The following is a 19619-nucleotide window of genomic DNA, read 5'->3' on the forward strand; positions in this document are numbered from 1 at the left end:
GGAGGAGGCTGTGATTCAGTGGGAGACCTGGTAGAGAGAGAGCCCTTGCTTCCAGGCTGGAGCAGCCTGTCCTTGGAGGACTGCACCCCGTGGAAGGGTGCCCCATGCTACAGCAGTTTGAGGGGTACTGCTGTCTGTGGGATGGACTCACATTACAGCAGTTTTGGGAGGACTGTTGCTTGTGAGATGGATCCATGTTAAAGAAGTTAATGGAGAACTGTCTCCCATGGGAGGGATCCCACAGTGTGGCAGGGGAATGACTCATCTCCCTGAGCAGCAAGAAAAGCCATGGATGGTAAACTGACCAAAACCCCCATTCCCTGTCTCCCTCTGCTATCAGTGGGAAGGAGAGAGGGTTTGGGGGGAGGGGGCAGTGAAAAGGTGCTTTTAAGGGCTTATTTTGCTTCTCATTTTCCTGCTCTGACCTTGTTAGTAATAGATTCCCTTTATATCTCTTAAGTTGAGCCTGTTTTGCCCTTGATGGTACTTGATGAGTGTTTTAGCCCAGCCCTTATCTCAGTTCATGAACTCTTTGTTATATTTTCTCTCCTCTGTTCAGTTGCAGGGGAGGGTGAGTGAGCAGCTTTTGTGGGTGCCTGACATCCATCCAGTGTCAAACCATGACACACATGGAAATGAACAATTGTTATCTCTAAAAACCTCTCTTCTTACACCACCCTGTAACTTCAATTTAGAATCTAAAACAGTCTCTACTGATTCAACTTTAAGCATTCATTCTGGAGATTTTGTGGGGAGTTGTATTTTTTGATCAAGATTTTTTTTAATCAGTTTCTATATTATGCCCCATTTGAATGCTTTCATAACTTTCCCTTAGAAAATTATTAGATATTGGGATTCATCAGACATATAAGATTTCCTCTTCTAAGTTTGTTTCCAAAAAACTGTCAAGCTGTAAAAACAGCTGAGACTATATTGGAATTTAATCTGCATTTAAAACCAAACGATGATTAAAAGAAGCAAAAATCACAATATTGCTTCTAGTGTTTAGCCCAATGTTATTTCAAAATCATTAAGTTCACTTAAAACTGCACAGTCTTTCTTGTTATGGTCTTGTTTTCAAAGGAAACAGGGTAAATACTAGTTTCCATTTTTTGCAGTTTTTGACAAGTTTACAATGATACAATGTGACTGTTTATGTGCTCTTTGAAGAGTACAGATATTTACACTGTTTTCTAAGCATAATTTTTATTAGCAAGGCTAATGCTCCTGCTATCTGAATAAGACCTAATGCAAATACAACATTACAGGATTTCATCAAAATTCGCAATATCTGGCCTGAAATTGATCTCTTAAAGGATAAATCTATGTTTTCATATATATTTCCATCCAGTCCAGCAAAATCTTCATTTTTTTTAATTGCAGCTTTGGGGCATTATTGCCATGAAAATATTAGAGAGTGAGTACAGCAAAGTATTTTCCTGACTATCTGGGATTCTTAAAGAAAACAATAAATTTCATTTTCTGTAGAAACTGGAGGAAAAAGTAATTTTAATATAATAATCTTTTTCTGGTTTCTAAATAAACTAGTTTATTCTCATTTACTTATTGATATTTCTTTTCTGTAACCTCGAGATTATAGTTAGCAGCTTGTCAAAATATATGAGAAATTACGGCTTCTGGAAGTAACATAATACCTAGTAGTAAAAATGAAAATTAAAGAGGTGAAACAGAAGTAATAAAAATAGAAACGAGGAATAATGGCGTGCAAATAATAACAAAAACTTACAAATCTACATAGAGGGAATTAATAAGTCTATTCTCATATGTTACAGTAACTATGAAAAACCCAACCAACAGAAAAAAACCTAAAACAATAAACTGAACCCAACAAAACCAGTAAAAAGATCAGAAATCTGAGTCTGTAAATTACTTGACTAATTTAGAAAACCCCTACTTGGAGAGGGGAGGAGGGTGCTTCTATATCTTGGACTTCCAATTCTGCAAACTGTAAGCATACCAGTAATGACATTGCTTTAAATATTTGAGTGCAAATTAGACATTCAAAAGGTGTCCTGGTAACAACTGACATATAGTTACTGCTTAGAAATCTTCAAACTAAGCATTCTTCATTAGCTGAATAGTAAGTGTGAAAAACCTGTATATATCACACTGTCATTAGTAAAAATATTTTAATAGCAAGTCGTTAATTTAAATATTTATTAAAATATGCATATGAAAAAATATCCATATATTTATAGGTACTTACAGATATTTATAAATAAAATATAGAAAATAATATATATTATATATGTTCTTTTACTATTTCCATGTTGCTTTTAGTCCTTGAGGAACCAGAAAATAAGAAAGTAAAAATTATGTGTGACAAAAAATTTACTAGGGATTTCTTGAACGTCTGGAAAATCATCACTAATAACTTTTAAAAGAAGACTAATCTATATCTGAAGTAAAAGATACCTTGAAGATTAAAGGCCATATTTTGTCTGAAAATATATGCTCCAAAAGGTTTTAATGTTGCCATATTTAAGAAAATAGAAGTCTCCTATGGGAAAATAGCAATACTCATGTTGAGGGAGTGCACAATTTAACCACGTGGGTGGTGACTGCAGTTGACCACAGATACGAGCATAAGTGGAGCCATCTTTTGATGATGTATATCAGGCTCTAACAAACATCACTGAGTTTTGGTTAAGCATGCAGAACTGATTCCTGATATTCTCTATGGTGCAGTTATACGTCTTGCAGTATCTTGAGCAAATGTTATTCAAGCCCATCAGCACATGTTTTAGATCCTTTGAATGGATGTTAGAAACAAAGAAAATCAATTAGGTGGCAGAAAGGGTCTATGACTGTATGGCAGGTCTCAAGGAAAACACACCTGTAAAAACCAAATTTTTTGCTTTTTTGACCGTACTGACATTCTGTCCCAAGGCATCTCCTCAGTACATGGGCTGGAAATGTCCATGAGATACTATATGACTTGTTACAGTATGCCAAGTGGATGAAAAGAAACCTTTTTCTTCCCATTTAAGGATGTCCTTCTAGTGCATGAATGACTTTTCTTCTCAGGAAATTTGACCTTTCACTTTTACAGTGAAGGTCCACCTTTTTGCAGCTGGAAAATCATTTATACTACTTGCAATCAAGAATTATTTCACTTCATTCTCAGTTTATTTGTCTGGCTGTATAGTAGAAAATGGATGCTTAAGAAATCATTGGAAAGTGCACTTTACCTATAAACCTTAGAATATTTCCCAAATAATTTGTTTTGTTCTCACCTTGCATTCTGGTTCATCATCAGTATTTAATCAAATAAACTGTTAAACTCTATGGTTGCATTCATTATCTGGTGGGAAGTGGATGAAATAAGGAAGCATTAGGTATCCATATCTTTCCATTCCTTCCCTGTATTAGGTAACACTTTTTTTCTTATATAGAAACTTTTGCATAAGCTTTATACTACAGAATAAAATACTTTCTATAAATGTTATATCAGCTAGCTTCTGATCACTTAGTGTGAAGTGAGTCTTGCTCCACAGACCCATTTGAGATCTCACTTGTTCTTGTAAAATATTGAGTTAATAATTTTTCTATTATGTAATAATTAATTTTAGGTAAAAGGAAGTGTGCTAGATTAATCATGTTAAAATGAAAATATTTTGTTTCCAATATCAGTAGTTTGAAATTTCACTGTTGCCAAAATGTATTCTGTGAATGAGAAGACCTGATTTTTCAGATCATTAGGTAAAGAAAAGGTTGGTTATATTTTCTTCCTTAATTGCCAGACCTGATGGCGAGAAAAATGCAGAGCTTTTTTTACTGATAGAAGAGGAATAAAATATATTAAGAATATTTTAAAAAACCCTGCATAAATGAGAGCAACATCATGGTGCCAATAATAAAAGAAGGAATGGTGTAATTTTAGTACAGTTAGAAGCATTGGTCTGTATTAACTAAACAACTAGACTCTGGGAATTTCAAAGGATTGCCACAAATAAATTGACATTTCAAACTTTTTTCATTGTCACATAAAATCTCAACTACTAAAACCCTGCACCTTATGTATATCCCTTCCTTATTCTTATTTTAATTATTAAGAAAGTAAAGTGATTAATGAATATCTGACCTGTTTTGGAAAGAACAGGGCTAGTTTTTTTGCAATGAAACATAGATTTAGAAGAAACATAAAGATTTTAGTTGTAGGCTAGCTGTGTGGAATGGGTGGAATAGGAAAGAATTTGGGCCCAGTGGGAGTTAATCAAAATAGTTGGGAGAGCTGGACTTGAAATAGGGTTTTAGATGTTAGTAACTGATTACCAAATAACTGATGATCTGTCATTTGCATGTTTATCTGTGCTTAGAATAAGGAGTAGAAACATTGATAAGTTGGTGTATAGAACAAGGACAATTACCAATTTCCTCCCTTTGTGGGAACCCATCCAAAAGTCATGCAAGAAGAAACTTAGAGGTCACTAAAGTAATTAGAATTGTTAAAGTTCAGAGAAGCAACAAGGTCAAAATGAGGAAGATGAGTTACTTCATCTTTTTTGGGACCACTGACCCAATTCAAGACCACAGACTCAATTCAGAACACACACTACACATGCTTAATGACATTTAAGCTCATTTCCATACGAAGCGGAGAATGGGAGGTGTTAACGTTATGAATATGCTTTTGTATTTTGGATATTCATAATATTTGGAAATAAAAGGTATCATATTTGCTTGTATCAGGGCCCTGCATCTTAGGGAGCTGTCCCACGCAGTGCCTGGTGCCAAATAAAACATACACTTTCTAACTCTAAACTGTTAGAGAGTTTTTGTCCGTCTCAGTTGGATATCAATATTAGATCGATATTCAGATTTTGGTAAATCAGCAATAGCCTGGAGTGGCCAGGACCCTGATATTATTCAATACTACTTCATGCCAATAATGGGAGCAGGGGAAAGGGACTCTCGCTTCTGAGGAGAAGGGTGTTCTGTCTGGTCAGGAGAAAACATGGTGGAGAAGAGCAGATTGGTGTTTGTTTATTGTTGTAGGCTTTCCATGTAAATAATTTCTTTGTCTTAAAGAATTTTGCATTAATATTGTTGCTGTCACTGTTTTTTTCTTCCATCACTGCTGATCCCAATAAAGTGTTCTTATCTCAACCTGTGATCTTCGCCTTTTGTGTTTCCACTTAGAGTAAGAGGGGGAGTGAGCAGCATTGTGGCTTTGGCAGGAGTGTTAAATTGGAGAATATCATTCCAGAACCAGGATAATACTGCAGATTTTGTCTGTAGATCACAAATGTTATCAGTTTGGGCAATTTTAATGCCTGGGAAGGGTATAGAAATAGCATTGCTTGTGGTAAGAATATTGATCAGCCCATAAGCAATGGGGTGAAATTTTCATAGTAAATTTTTTGGATTTGTGTCTGACCTTCAGTACAGATGATTACAGAACTGGAGTCACTCATGATGATGGGACAGATAATAAAGGTTAAATATAGTACAAAACCATCCTTTTCTTAAGACTGACTGTTATTAACAGGAATATAAGTTATGTGAACTTTCTCTGGCAGCATATTCAACTTGGGAAATAAACTAAAAAGATAGATGAAAGTAGGAATTTATCCCTTTTGAACCACTGTTTCTTCAATTACATGTAAAATATCTATTAAAATAATATTTATGATACCCTAAAGACACAATGAAATGTGGTTTAATGACTGTAAATTTAAAATGTAGGTTTCCCTTTGCCAAGGGTACAGTACAAATATGGGCACTGTAAATTTTATTGCAAGGAATACCCTTATGCCTGCATAGGGATGGAGGCATAGCTTATTCAACCTTCTTGCACTTCAACTTTTGCAATATTTCAGGAAAATTTCTTAAATTCTTATGTCACTTAGATCTCAATTTGATTTATTCCTGTATTTTCTTTTAAATCTTGTTTCTCAGTTTTTTGGTTGGGAAAATTTTTGGGGTTTTTTTATGTTGGTAGGTTGGTCAATTCATTGGGGTTTCTTTTTTTCTGTATTTCAAACAACTTTCCTTTTACTTATAGTTAGGACTGTACTCTGCTGTGCATTAAGTACGTGCAGGTAGCACCAGTCAGTGATTTGCTAGTATAGTAAGAACAGAATAAACACTTAGTACAAGAGATGTGAATATAGAGTCAAATGTGACATCTGGAAATCTACATTCTTGTGATTGATTACTTTGTAATGTGCCTTTGTAACAGCTCAAATTGAAACATTTTCTCTAAAGAGAGAGAAAGGAAAAATCAGAGCTTTTCTAAGACTTCAATTTTTATGTACCTGAAACAAACTTTTTATATACTGTGTATATGTGGAAATAAAAATGTATTATATGAATTTTTAGTCAAAATCAAGCCATTACATTTAATGTGTAACTTAGTTCAAAAGCAAATATTCTATAGTTTCAGTTCACACTTGTAAAAATCCTCTATCCAGTATTTTATGAATAAGTCAAATACCAAATACTTATTTTCATACTTATTCTGTCACACTTAAATATGAGTTAGATTCTTTATGCTATAATCTTATGTAAATCTATGCCCATAAAATCATGACTATATTTGACCATACACTGTTGGATCCTCAAAGGCTTGTTCACTGCGATGGCAGTTGGGTATGCACTGGAAATATGGTATTGGTAAGAACTGCAATGCTTCAAAGTTTTCTGTTTTGTTTGTGCAGGCCAAGTAATTTTCTGTTATTTTCTGTTTCTTTATTGCCACTGGAATAAAAGGAATGTGAAAGAATTTATTCTGGCTGTCCCTTTTAATTCATCTCTAAGTATTCATTTCTCAGAGTTTTCAGCTACTTCTTTCAGAAACTGTTTTTGTGTTTACATTTCTCTCCACTATTCTCTCCACTATTCTTTCCATTATTATCATTATAACATGATTATTTCATACTGGATTCAAGTATGCCTTAATCATTGCATAAAGGGTTACATAACATTTTTTTAATTTGTCTTTGGTTGAAGACCAACTTTTCTAGAAAATGCCCTTAGTGTTCAACTTTGGATTAAAAATTAAAGGACCACAGTACTATGCATTAAAATGTTTTTGTAATCATTCTGTTGCAGTTTCTGAAACAAAGGTCTTAAAAAATCATTTTTCTGATCTATCTTGCAACCTCTTCCTTTTAGCTACTCAGGCAGATCTCAATATACTAACAATAAGAAAAAAGAAATACTAGTATAATTATCTTAATAAGATAAAAATAGTCAAAAATTTCATAAATGCAGGTACTGAGAGACAACATTTTTGGGAACAACAAAAAAAGAAGCTGGTTTTCTTGCAATGCAACAGAATCTGAAATATCTTTTGCAATAACATATTTATAATGAAAATGCAAGCAATAATTACTAGAGAAGGAGGAAAAGTCAATAACAGACAGTTATTATTAATTCAAATCCTTCAACACATGCCTAATCTGATACATAATACTGCTTTCAAAGATATTGAGCACTAGCAACTCCATTTAAATTGTAGTTGTTCATTGAAATGGAAGGTCAAGTTTACTTGATACAGATTGATTTAAATATTTAATGCAAATATACAGCTTCTAAAATTTTAGAATTTTAGAATAGATTGTTACTTTGTTACAAAAACACTAAGTAGAACAAGAGGAAAATAGAGTAAGACGTGTGTGTGAACCTGGTACATAATTAGACTGGTTTTTGGCCTAAAACCTGTTTCTTCAACAGTGAACAATCTTCTCCCACTCTTTTATGATTAAAGTTAGGAATTTTTAGAAGAGGGCTTGAAAATTTCAGGGGACACAAAAATCTCATATAAAAATATCATATTCTTGCAGACCATGCTATGAATGTGACATTTTCTTATTTTCTATTACCTGTGTGAAAAGGGTAGGTTTCAGGATGCCACATGGCTGCAGGAAGTATCTGGATATTAAGTACATGGTATTTATGGAGTTTCTTCCGTGTGAATCTCTCTTGATGATAAAACATTCTACAGTCAACAAAAAATTAACTTTGTCCATAAGGTGGGGAAGGAATCAAGGTTACTAATTAAAATAAAGACCCAGTCATGTTACCAAAACTGTTACGTATTTGGTAATCAGAAAGCACATCATAGATTCTGTTAAAAATCTAATTCTTGCCCCAGAGGAGATGCTCTGATGGACAGTAGTAAGGAACAAGGAAACAACAGCACTTTAGGGAACTTCAGAGAAATGCCTGTTAATCTTCCCAAAGGAATTAGAGAGCATGCTTCCCAAAAGTGAAGAGGCCAACAGCCCAGCTGAAGTGCCACTACACCAGTGCACACAGATAGGTAATGAACAGGTGGTGGGAACCATGATGAAATTAGAAGAACCATGGTGAAATTAGAAAAACCATGGTGAAATTAGAAAACTCTGATTTATTTGCTATCACAGGAACATGGTGGAATGAATTACATGATGGGAGCACTGCAATTAAGTGCCACAAGATTTTCTGAAGAGATAGGCTGGGAAGGAGGGGCGGAGGTGTTGATGTCTATGTTAAGGAAAGGATAGATTGTGAAGAGCTGCCTCTGAGTAACAGCCATGAATGGATGGAGAGACTGGGTAAAAATCAAGCAGATTACCTATAAAGGACAAATTCATACCTTAGTTACAAGCTGTCTTGCAACTAAACAGACAGTAAATGATGGCAAGAGTAAAGGGGTAGCAGGTTAGTGTCACTCTGTGGAGCCCGAGATGAACTCAAAATTAATTTTCTCTTCCCTTTAAAATGGTGTAGTAACAAAGAAACTATATGGAGATAATGTGAGACAAGTAGACATATAGACATTTGCACCATATTATCTTGTTTCTGAGAAAAAGTATAAGCTCTAATACCAGTTTGTAATATTATTAGTAATTTGTTGGTTATCCTGGGTTTGCTTCAGTTTCATTTCTAATGAGCTAGCCATGTAGGACATTTATTTTTAAAAGAAATCAGAAGACAAAATTTCATTTTTTTAGAAACAGAAGAGTTTTTCCATAATTTATAGCTAAATACTTATATAAATGGTTCTGAGTTTTCTGACACTTAATGAGTTTCCAGTCAAAAATGTTAACAATATTGTTATTCTTAGTTCATGAAAGCTGGAAAAGTGGAGGTTGAGAGTTGATTATTATTTTTTTTAATGCTTGAATGATGACATTCTTAATAGAAGACAAAAAAAATAGAAGAAAGCAGAAAAAGGTAAATCACATAGTTCTGGGAAAACATAACTTTCCAAAAAAAGTTTAGTCACATGTTTATAGAATAGTTTACCTAAAACATTAACTTAAACTAAATTGTTAAAAGAAAAAGCAGATGTGTGTTTGAAAGAGTGTTTTCTGCATAGATTAGGAGAGAAACTTTTCTACACACAAATACAGAATTGCTTCTCTGAATGACTTGTAATAAATTCTGCAATATAAACTGTGAATAGTGTAGTAATTCCAAATCTTTTTTCATTCTAGTGTTACTAGATAATGGCATTTGACAATCTTCAAAATACAACTTCATTTTGAAAATAATGTGAGCTTCTGATGCAACACACTTTTGGAGGCTGGTCACATTGTAAGTGATAGAAACTGTAACACAATAGGGAAGCTGCCCAGCAGCTGTCCATAACTACAATGATTACTTATTCAAGAAATGATAAAAACTAACGGTCTGCAGCCTGGTGTTCTTTTTCACTTGTATGTTATTCAATTTCCTGTTTATTTGAACAAACTTGATTTAATTTGAGAGGCTTTAATTTATCTCAGAATTGAGAAACAAAATTAAGAGGCAGCAAATTTAAAAACTTGATGTTTTTAACCAAGTGTTAAAAAAAAAGGTAATTTATGGCCTCTGACAAGTAAATTACTTGAGTCTCTTATAATCCTCACCATTTGCCTGTGTAATTAATTTTGAAGTAGGTTTCTCTTACTGTGTACAATAGAATACTATAACATGGTGGGCATCACATTTTTTTTATCCAGAAAATAGTTTTTAAAAAAAAGAAAAAAACAAAGACATAAAATAGAAAGAAGAATTAAATATGAGACAGAAAATCACCTAGCACCCTCAATCTATCCACATTCTGATTAACAGAGTAGATTAAAATTTGGCTGAAGATTGGCTGTAAAGGCCACCTCATTTAATAGATGTCTTAATTATAATCTTCTTTTTTAAAGGAAAACAGAGAAAAACAAAGTAGTTATAACCATAATGTATGGCAAAATTTTGCCAGAACTGAACGATATCAGTATACAAAGAGAAAGGACAAGTAGAGTGGGAAATCAAGTTTGTAAAAACCCTAAAACCCCCAAAACATTCTGTAGGTCATCTAGGTTGTAATGACCCTGCCTGAGCAGAAGAGAGTACTTTAAATGATTATCTGTAACTGTCCAACTCTGTGTTTCTTATTTATGAGCAATTGTCCTGGTTTCACCTGGGCTAGAGTCGGTTTTCTTCTTAGTAGTTGGTACAGTGCTGTGTTTTGGATTTAGTATGAGAATAATGTTGATAACACAATGATTCAGTTGTTCTTAAGCAGTGTTTACCCTAAATCAAGGATGTTTCAGTGTCTCATGCTCTGCTGGTCTGGAGATGCACAGGAAGCTGGGTGGTAGCATAGTTGGAACAGCTGAACCAAACAAGCCAAAGGGATCTTCTGCACCATGGACTTCGTACCCAGTATATAAACTGGGGGTAGTTGGCTGGGAGGAGCCAATCACTGCTTGAGGATGGGTTAGGCATCTGTCAGTGAGTGGAGAGCAATAACTTTAGGCATCATTAGTTTCTCTTGGGTTTTGTCCCTTGCTCTGTCTCTTTCAGAATTATTAATATTTATTATTCTTAGTTGTAATATTCTTGTATTTTATTTTCTTTGAATTACTAAACTGTTCTCATCTCAACCCATGAGCTTTACTTTCTTTTCCAATTCTTTGCCTCATCCCACTTGGGGTATGGAGGGCAGTGAGTGGGCAGTTGCATGGTACTGAGTTGCTGACTAGGATTAAACCACAACTGGAACAAAATATTGAGAAATATTAAAACTGTAATGGCACAAGAAAATACCAGTATTACCATTGATGTATTTGGTAGACTGACAGTATTATTACAGTTGGTTGAGATATGAGCTTAAAGAAGGTATTAAAAGAGATTTAATAACCCATGATATATTTTATTTTAAAACAAACTTTTAAATGAGTTCAAATAACTAAGAAGTGTTTCAATAGAAAGAAACAGAATACATGTATATATATTCTTAAAGGTTATCAGCTATTTTAAAGAGAAATTGAAAGACTATTATTACCCCTTTATTACAAAGAGAGATGAAGGTTATACAACTGAAAGCTAAAATAATTTTCCTCTCTATATCAGCATTACTTTGAAAATCTATCTGAATTCAGAAATATGCATATTCTTTGCCTAAATGACATAACTGATACATTTTGGAAATAATAATGAGGTTAGAATAAAAAAAGTAGAACGGGAGAAACCCCAGAAATTTATTGTCTGGCCATCAAATGCTCTCTTTATATTTTGTCAAAACAAACTTATGTGTCTATGATCATCAAACAGAACTGTTTGCTTTCTTTGGACCTGCAATGCAGTGCTTTGGTACAGTAGACTCTTTGGTGTCAGAAATGTGTCTTTGAAAATCCTGCCTCCACAGCTCATACTTTTCCAGGCAGTTTATCATTTCCCACAGTTAATCAATCTTCTAGAAATGATGTGGAGCTATGAACTCCACAGGAACTTTATAGGTATGATTCTCACATGTTGAACTTGTTTGCCATTGTTCCTCCTGCCCACTGTGCCTGCTGTGCTGAAGTTATTTCAATCTTGTTCCTGGGAGTCAACAGATGATCAGAAACAACTGAGTAAACCGAACAGCTCAAAAATTTTATTTCTTGAAGTTTCAGGAATTCTTGGTAGTAGTTTGAAAAAGTACCATGAGAAAAAAATGCTTGCTCTTGATTTTATGGCAACTTCAACAATTGAACTCAATTCCTTATTTCCAGGCAACACTCTTAATTTATTTTTTTAACTTATAATAAAAAATAACTTTTTGTAGGCAGTTCTACATAACTAACATGTAAAATGGAACTATATAAAATTACTTATTTTTTCTGTTTTGTTTTTCCTCAAGATCTTCCAGTGTATTTCTTTTTTATATCATTTGTGGTTCATAAGTATTTATCATCTTTTTATATTTTGGATATGTTTACAAAATACCTCACTTTAAGGTAATATTTCAATTTAGTTATGTAGTGGTTTGGTCTAAAATACTCATTACTATTTACCTTCTGTGAGATAAGAATTAGGAGAAACGCAAAGCAGGCACCAAACTTGAAAGAATATAAAGAAGTTTATTAACAGACCTAAAAGAAGAAAAAAATCATACCACACCTTCAGAACACTTCTCCTCCCCCCCCCCCCACCTTTCTCCCTTCTCCCACTGACAATGTAAAAAGACAACCCTTGAGATGTTCAGTCTGTTTATCACTTCCATAATAACCTTGTTCAGTCCATTTAGGAAGAGGAGTCTCTCTTGCCCATGCTATGAAAACATTATCATAACAAGACAGCCACCTGGGTTGGTTCTCTGCTCGCATGTGAGTCCCTTCCCACGACTTGCAGCTTTTCCCACAACTGCTTTCGAGGGTCCACTCTTGAATTACTGGGGTACAATTTTAAGGTTGAGCCGTTCAGAAACAAAAGTTCTCTTCACCCATCTCTGGGAGCATTTCATCTCTAAGAACAGAGGCCCTTCTCCTTCCCTGGGAGCAAAGGGTCTTCCTCATCTTCATTTCTAGGACTATCTCTGGGAGCATCTCTAGGAACTGAGGTCTTCTCCTTTTCCATTTGGAGCAAAAGTCCTCATTGTTTCCATCTCTCCCTGTTCAAACTTCTCATGAAATTACAGCTGCTTCAGCATCTGCCTATCTCAGCACAGGTGCTTCTGCTTACAAGTTGAACGCTCCACCCCCCATGCCTTCATGAAATTACAACGGGTACTGTGATACATCATAGCTTCACAACAGAATTTCAGCCTTAAGCATCTCCTCTTTCTCTTCTCTCAGGTTTTCAGCTCTTCACAGCACTAAAAGGGTTAATCTCACCCAGGCCTTGCAGCTGGAATTTTGCTTATCACTGTTGGTCACATGATCTTTTGCTGGACAGCGGTGCAGCTTCAGCTGAATCTTGGCCGCAGTGGAGAGGAGGAGCCAGGCCGCTCTGGCTGCCCACAGCAGGGCTATGGTGGGGAATTTGGGAGGTAGAACAGGGCTCATTGGCCCCAGGATGGCCGTGGCCTGGCTCAGCCTGGCCCGAGCAGGGCCTGGGCCAGGTCCGCCAGCCCCCGCATGGGGCCTGCAGCCACCTGTCCCAGCACCGGAAACGAGAGAGAGCTGGGGGGGAGTTTGTCTATTCTTAAGTGTGGATCACAGAGGCAGTCACAATTTTAAGTGGCTTAAAGAATTGTCCATATTCGGACTGGCCAGCTGATAGGTTCTGTCAGGTCACAGAGGAAGCTGTAAGCACCCCTTTGCAAGAACATAACTTCTGGGACTATGCTTGCTAACTCATGACAAGTTAATATTTAGTGTATTGTTCTTCTCCATATCACTAATGAAAATGTAAACATATCTAGCACCTGTCACTACAGCATTCACAGGGAAAATCCATTCAAATCAATCCAATTATTGGAGGACTGTAAATGTCAATTTGTGACATTTTTCAATCTGTAGAGCAAGTTAACCTATTCTTATTATTATTGCAAACACCTTAGTAACATATATCAGCATTATTTCTCAAATGCTCAGGCCATGTTTCTTTCATTCAGCTTCTAGTTTTGTAATTGCATTTAGAATGTTCACCTGCCACATCCTGTTCTATTTGGGCCACAGTGGTTATACCTCACAGTTTGTTTTCTGTGGAGTTTCATAGTTTGGAATGAAGATTTAAATATTAAGATGCTAAAACTAATACTAATTTTTACTAGAATTTTAAATTACTATTACTTTGCTTGCCTAGGGATTTTACAGAGGAACTCAAATAATTGTCATATGTACACTAAATGCATCTGTTACATCCATTATCATCAGGAATATGATGATTCTGACTGGTTTGTATTCAGATTGTGAAAGTGTCAATATTCAGTACGTTTAAGAAGAGTATCAGCAAGACTTGCACAAGGCAGAGAGAAAGAGGCAATGCTTAGAAAAAGATAAATCATATTAGATTCTTCCCAAATAACTAGACAACAGGTGAGTATGGTGTCATTGACTAACACTTTGTGTGGGTAAAATGTGGCAGTAAACTGGGATATTTCATGTGGTTTTTGTAAAGCCCATCTTTTTAAAAGACAGTGAATTCACTTGGTTACTGGTTATACATCTATATGCTATAAAACAGCAGTCTTATGCCTGTGGCTCTTGCCATACTGGTGACTAAAGGAACTAAAACAAAAAAGAACAGCAAAAGAACAGCCTCATTGTTCTTTCTTCAAAGAGACATTCAGAAAGGATACATCTGTATCCTAGATGTAGAATATGATCCTAGATGTCCTAGAATATGATCCTTCACCCAAATTCATTTTGATCTCTTTGTTACATAGAGCAGTCTGCTTCACATATCTACCACTGAGCTTCTTTCTGATGATCATTCTAATGTTTCAAGGTTTGTTTTCTTTTTTTTCTGTGAGAAAACAAATGTTGATTTACTGGTATAAGGATCAGGTATAAAAGTACTGGAGCAAATCTAGACATTATTTCCTTGGGCTGAGACACTTGATTAGGATGAAAAAGCTCAATAACTCTAACATAATGCAGAAGTAGCAGTATCTGAATCCAGACGCATTTGCTACAACCAGTTCAGAATCTCCCAGTATATTAAGTGTATTTGCCTTTTGTAAGAAATAGCACATCTGTTTCCCTTTTTTTTCCTCTAAACTGTTTATAAACTGTGCTGAGCTACTTCTGTCAAGACTGGGTAAGACTCAAGTGAGGCAACAGTTGAATCCTATTATTTTGGTATAATAACTCTTCTTTCCCTCTAGCAAATCTTATCAGTCTCTCCCAGTCACCAGTGCCAGTTAGTGTTAGCACCAAGGGAGTCACATTTTCCACATGGCATGCAGACCTCTTCAGCAGACTTCTACAGCATATATCTGTGTTGCATGAGTTATTCTCCAAATCAATAGCCAGAAGAGATGAGAGCTTTAAATATTAAGGCAGTTATGTCAGCACACTCCATCTGAGCATGAAAGCAGAGAGCCTGACAGGTTTGGTTCTCTGTGGTTTCCAGCCACTCTCTCACATATGTACAAATTATGAAGTGGTGGGCTTTTTGGTTTTTTGTTTTGTTTTGTCTAGGGTTTTTTGCAAACTTTCTTCTTCCACAAGATCTTTCTCTATTGTCTCTGTTTCTTGTTGCCTTCTTCCCAGTAATTCTTAACATGTAATGGTCCAATATTTCCTCTGGAGAAATTTCTATGACCAGATAATCATAGAATCATAGAATGGTATGGGTTGGATGGGACCTTAAAGATCATCTAGTTCCAAACCCCTGCCAATTGACAGGGACATCTTCCACTAAATCAGGTTGCTCAGAGCTACATCCAATCTGGCCTTAAAAAACTAAAGGAGAGCCACAAAGATGGTTATAGGGATGAAGCACCTCTCCTACGATGAACTGGATTTGTTCAGTATGGATTTTTTCAGTTTTCAGGGCGAACTAATTGCGGCCTTCTAGAATCTGAAGGGAGCCTACAAGAAAACTGAAGAGGGACATTTTACATGAGCATGTAGTGACAGGACAATGGGAATGGTTTCAAACTGAAAGAGAGTAGGTTTAGATTAGATATTAGGAGGAAATTCTTTACTGTGAGGCACTGGAACAGCTCGCCCAGAGAAGTTGTGGATAATGAGAGAATTGGAAAGAAAGCATAAAGAAAGTTCAAGGCTGCAGCTTGAGTATAGTTAGTGTTTTCTCATTCTCACATTTTCTTTCTTATTTCCAAATTCAATATTAATAGCTTTTAGGCATAAGTAATACAGGCATCTCTATTTGAGGTTCTTTCTCTCCTTGTGTGTGTGTGAAATTTACCACTTATCAAAAGAGTTTCAAATATCTCATTTCTATTCTTTGCTGTTAAATATTTTGTATTAATGTTTTGGTTTTTTTAATGGACTAAATAATGCAATATTTTCAACCAGTTCTAATTTGCATGTAGGTCAATAATTTGCTCTAAAACATGGATTGCTTGCAACTGGATAAAAATCACTTCTTTACACGTTTTATTATTTACCATCTTCAGCAGAAGGCTGACTGCTCCCAAACATCTTCCTCAGGTACATAAGAAGCTAACAGATTAAAATCAATCAGAAATACAAATGTATTTTTTACTGCCTCTCAATTTTTTTCTTACATTATATTTTTAAAACTTAGATTTTCTTATTTTTTTGGAGAAGAGTTTAGTTGTTTTGGTTTAATTTTATTTTTCAACAAAAGAGCATTTGCATGCATTCCTTTGCATGTAAAGTCGCCCTTTCTAGATCTTTTTAAAGATGATGAATAAATTTCAAAAATACCATTAATAACATTGATGAAAAAAATTAGAAAAATTTCCTTGATAAAATATTTTCCCATTAAAGAATGATCTGAAAAAGCCTTTGTACCTGTGGTTTTGTTGTTATATCTTTTGCACTTTTTCAAACCAAATATTTAAGCTTCCTCTCATAAGCTATGAGAACTGTTAGTGTATTCTTTTAAAAGCAGGAATTCAATTTTTGGTAGGTCTTAAGCATGAAAAAACACTTCTCTGTTCTCAGAAAAATTATTAAAATCAATTCTACTGCTTCTTTCATCAGCTAAACTTAATATAGACAAACAGGATTGCTTACTGAAGCAAATTGTCAGATCCCAACCAAAAAAATATATAAGAACTCTGAGACATAAAGCAAGTACAGTACAGAGGTTTCCACTATCATAACTCTAAAACAGAAATTTAGAACACCAAAACTGCGGTCTTTCCTAGGGTGTTCCCCCTTTTCCTAAAATGGGCATTGGTTATTTCCAGATCTGCTTTGCTTGATATGTGGTTTCATTCTGAAATTCAGTTTTACTTTTCTTAGGATTATACTTTAATGCCTGGGTAAGTTTAACTTAATTGCTAAATGATTGTCATTTAATAGGTAACTAATTGGCACTGCCTTAACTACATTAATAATACACACTAGATGTTAATAAAGACATTTGAGTTAAATTTCTAAGTTTTATTTTAAGTATGTGCAGGATTAAATGTCCAGCTGCTTTAGGAAAAGAAATGATTAGATAGTCCTGATAACTGCAATTTTAAAACAGATGGCTATAAATAAGTGAATTCCAATCCACAACGTTCTCTTTTTTATTTAATTTTGTTTGTGAATATCTAGGGACAGGTTTAGATCGGAGTAATGAAAGGACTGTAGTGGCATGGAATGCAACATTATTGCTTTGCCCTGTTGACACTAGCTATGATAAGAAAGAACCAACCATCATTCCTTAATAGGTCCAAGAACTCATGGAAATAATTCTTTCTTGAAAGGGATCAAATAACAGCATGGCTGTATTGTCTCTGTACATCTGATGAGCTGGCATGGGGTATCTCCACAACACTACCTGCTTTTCCGTCACAAGAAGAAAACAAAGGTGGAAAAATGCAGTGCTATGTCTTTGCCAATTAAGTAATCTTTAAAAAGTCCAAGTGTATTGATCACTTAATCACTTCCAAATTTTTCTAAATGTCATTTTCAGCGACTTCTGGAAGATAATAACTCTCACTATCTGACTGCAAAATATTGAATCTGACTAAACATTTTATGATTAATCACAATCATTCATTTCTTTCATAAAAAAATGAATTTAAGTCCTTCAGTCTGAAGGAAGTTAGAATCTACCTGTAACTAAAAAATTTCCTAATGAAGTAATCATGTATTTAACTTTAAGTTATGCCCTCTGATAAAAAACAATGTAAAATTTTAGTTCTCCATTTTTTCTATTCTACAATCTGAAATCACTTGTCCTATGCAAACTGTTTAATCATTAATCTCAAGGACCAAAAAGAGGCATCTTGTAATATCAAAGGACTCTTTTTTTTTTCATTGACAATAAGAGGATTCCCATATTTGATGGACAGTCATAAAGATTGCTTTAAGATTTAATTAAATATTTTCCAGTAGATGGCAGCCTTTTACAGTGATTGGAAATCCTGAATGATACCTATGAAGGCTTCTGTAGTTGACAAGTTGTTATGCCTTTCCTCTGTAAACATTGGTTGAAAGGTGTTTATAACTTTGCTTTTGCAAATTGCCAAAATTTGTTACATATGCTTACTTTTATTTTCCTATATCCATAGGAAATAAAATAAATAAATAAAATTAAATAATTTTATAATAAATAAATAAATTTTTATTTATGCAATAAAAAAAAGACTAGAAACACCACCTAAAAACAGGAACTACAAAAAAAAGTGCAAATTGATCCAGTTAATTCACTTGATAATATCTGAAGTCAAGATTATATGAATTTTTAATGCTACTTATATGATCTGGGGCAAGATATTTAAAAATCTTTGTGATACATCTGAGACTGGGATTGCACAGTATTGGAATTTAAATTCATGCAAGAGGAAGTATGCTTTTCCACAGGTTTCCTCAAAATTTACACCCTTGCATTTATTTTAAAAAATCACTTATTAGGACATGATTCTTTCCCACCCCTAATGCAATTCATTAGATATAGTAATTCATGTATTTAATCTACCTGCACATGGTACTATAAATCAGAATTCTAAATACATCCTCCAAAAAAAGACCAAGAGTTTTGTGCTTTCATCACTACACACATGCCAATGTAATTTATTTTCTTAAGCTTTTACTGCCCTCTCCCACCTTTACTCTTTCTTGTTTTCAGTGTCACCTTGGAGACCTTGTACTTGGAAAACAACAAAGATATTTTCTTGTCTACTTCAGTGTCAGAGACAGGATTTGGTGAAAAGAGGTGCTATCTTTTAATAGAACTATGTCTAAGTAAGCATATGGTTCAAATATGACCTACCAAATGATAAACCAAAACAGAGTACAAACAAAGAATTACCGCTGGGTGTGAGGTTTCCATTTTATGAATGCTTTAGTGCAACAACTTTTATCTTCTTGACATTAAAGATATTTCAGTGTTGTAGTGGGGTCTCCTGCAACATCCATAGACAGTGAGGCCCGTGGAAAGAAATAGGGAGCAATTCTTGATAGAATTTTCAGAGATCTTTATTTTCCAGCCACATGGCCGGGGGACTGCCCAAAGACTCGGGAATCACTCGGCAACCAGGGTCCTCCCCAGGCAGGGGAACACAAAATAACTAGTAGGGAACAGGATTAGGGCACATGTGACCAGGGAGCAGGGAGACCCTGTGCCTCTATCCCAGGGTTCCCTCTCCCAGGACCCCATGGCAGGGGGGAGGAACCCCAACATTTCAGAGCATTCAGTTCTGTTCTGAAAAGGGAATTCCAGCCCAATTTAAAAGGAAAAAAATGCAGGAAATGGAAGTAGGCATATATGATGTTCCTATGAAGCATTTTAATTTGAGGATGAATAATTCTATGTAGTAAGCAAAG

Source organism: Aphelocoma coerulescens, chromosome 2 (assembly GCF_041296385.1).
Source record: "Aphelocoma coerulescens isolate FSJ_1873_10779 chromosome 2, UR_Acoe_1.0, whole genome shotgun sequence".
Taxonomy (NCBI): domain Eukaryota; kingdom Metazoa; phylum Chordata; class Aves; order Passeriformes; family Corvidae; genus Aphelocoma; species Aphelocoma coerulescens.